Source organism: Poecilia formosa, unplaced genomic scaffold, assembly GCF_000485575.1.
Source record: "Poecilia formosa unplaced genomic scaffold, Poecilia_formosa-5.1.2 Scaffold958, whole genome shotgun sequence".
In the NCBI taxonomy this organism is placed as follows: domain Eukaryota; kingdom Metazoa; phylum Chordata; class Actinopteri; order Cyprinodontiformes; family Poeciliidae; genus Poecilia; species Poecilia formosa.
In genome coordinates, this window is record NW_006800897.1 from 45,936 (window position 1) to 48,674 (window position 2,739).

The following is a 2,739-nucleotide window of genomic DNA, read 5'->3' on the forward strand; positions in this document are numbered from 1 at the left end:
TGTATGTTACACACATTAGCATACATATACATAGATATCACATCTCTTCAACAGTAAATGGTTTCCCATTAACTTTGTTTGAACAAAAAAAAGCAAAAGGAAAAAAGAAAAAGCACTGTAAACCAAACAATAATAAACAAAGACAAACATGCAATGCAAACGAATAATGAACAAAACAGCAAAACAAAACATGCAAGCAAATTTTAAATTAAACCTGGAGAGCAGGCAGGCTGGTGAGAAGCTCACACAACCTCACTATTTGGTGGATGCAACCAAATAGTTTTGGCTGCACCTAGTCAAAACCAGATGTAATGTGGAGAGAACTAACCATTCGGAGAGCAGATTGTTTAGAGACAACTACCAATTCACTCCTATTATAAAAGAACAGGTTCCTCCTTCATTCATGGAGTGTTCCCTATTGAGATCCATTATGGAGCACGCCCCATTTACAACACACAATCAGAAGTTATCCAGAAGCTCATTGGGTTTCTCCAGAGAACTATATCAGTCCATATTTTGAGAAATCATATTCTGCATACCATCATGTCTACAGAGGACCTACTCCCATAGTTCCAACCCAGTCCCAGAGAATTTGTTAGACTGAAAATTGCTCTATAAAATTTACTGCCATGGGACGCCACAGAGCATTTGACTGGCTACATGAACTAGCATAAAAGACAAAAAAACAAAAAAGTGGGTTCAGTGCAAAGGCTTTCTATGGAGAGATAAAGGGAATATCCAAGCTACTTAAAGACATTTGTGTGAAGGGCTGTTTATTCAGCACATAGGATGTTCTCGACCATTCATACTTTCTTTCCTTCCCCCATCACAATACAAAAGGACAGCCTTTTGGTCCCTTCCCCCTTCAATAAAACGACATACCATCCACACCCCGTAGTCCTATGTTTTGGAGATGAGGTGCCAAGCCAGACTGTCTGCTCTGATTAAGCAGAAGCAGGAAGCACACACAAAAATTGATCAATAGATGTGGCACATGAATAAATGATGTAAAGTGCTAAATTGTTGCCACTGAAGAGTGCAAAACAATGAAAACAGCAGTAATGATAATAAGGTTTTTAAAGATTATAGCTAACAGTAGGAGATTGTTTCCTATTTCAATTTATGACATGAGAAAAAATATAGTGAAAAAGTCACTAAGTTGGCAACCACTGGGTGAGTGTTGTAAACCATGCAAATCAGTGGAGAGTTGACCTGGTGGACGGACCTGTCTCTCATGGCAGAGAAAAAAGGGGACAGTGGCTGATTTTTAGAATTTTGTAGGTAGATAAGGTTGCATATATATACATACATAGTCTAGAATTGCCCCCCTCCCCAAAGAAATCATGAAGAAAGCCATTGTGTTTAAACAATATCAATATAAAAAGGCAAAATAAACAAAGAATGAAATAAATCTGCCATTAATCTAAGAAAAAAAAACAAGATTTAATTTTTAGTGCAATATATTGAATGAACAATGTAATTTGTTTCAAAGTGTGTTGTAATTGATCCTTCTGTGTTCTGGTAGCCTGTTATGTTTACAGTACTGCAGTGTGTATGAAAGTGGCAAAGTCAAATAATAAGACATTAAATAACTAAAAAGTGTACTTAATTAGCAATCATAATAAAACAAAAGTGTAATTGAAGCATACTGTGATCACAGTACTAATATATAAAATATGTAATGCCAATATAAATATATTTAGAATGTAGTTTAAGTAAACTACATTCTAAAACATTCAATCACTAACATAGTACACTTAAGATATACTAATCAAGCATGTTTATATTACATAAAAAGAAACATACTTAACATACTTAAGGTATTCTAAGTATAACTTAATTGTTCCAAAAAAGTACATGAAAGTAGACTTAGTACACTTTAAATTGTGCTTTAATACAATTTAGTTACTATTAAAAATGAGTTGCTCCAAAATAGCACACTTTAAGTTAACTAATCGGGCTGCACAGTGGCACAGTTGATAGCACTGTTGCCTTGCTGTGCCAAGGCCTGTTGTGCCAACAACCATGCTCCCTAGGTGCATGGTTGTCCGTCCTGTCTGTCTCTGTGTTGACCTGTCCAGGGTGTACCCCGCCTCTTGCACCAGCAACCCTCCTGACCCCAATAAGGGACAAGGGTATAAGAAAATGGATGGAGGGATGTTAACTAACCCTAAGTGAACTTGAAGTATACTTATGATTAGTCTGACTTAAAGTATGCTTAAGTATACTAAAATTTAATATACTGCCGCGGACAGATCTGAAAAACTTGTCCCTTAAAACTCGAGCAACCAAGACAGACTCGAGCTACTAAAGCCACATTAGCATTAAATTAAATCTCCTGTTTGTTGTGCACCTCTGCGTGCAGTGCAGCAGATTTAACTCATCCTCAGGGCCGGTCCAAGGCTGTATGAGGCCTTGAGCAGAATTTTACTTAGGGGCCCCTCTTGCTACTAAAAACATCAGCACATCCAGCAGCTTCTGTGTTAAATTTTGTAAAATCTGGAAAAGGAGGAGTAGTTTAATTGGCCAACCTAAAAATAATCAGTTATAATTTCAGTTTACTAATTTGTATTTGTGAACAAACAAAGCTGAAACACAAACTCAAGATTAAACTCATAGCATCAGATTGTAGCTGTGGTAATAAAACAATCTAACTATGAATATTGTTCTTTGAAATTTTACAAAGTAAGCTTGCCAGCTTCTTAACATCTTACATTTAAATGTTAAACAATTTACAAT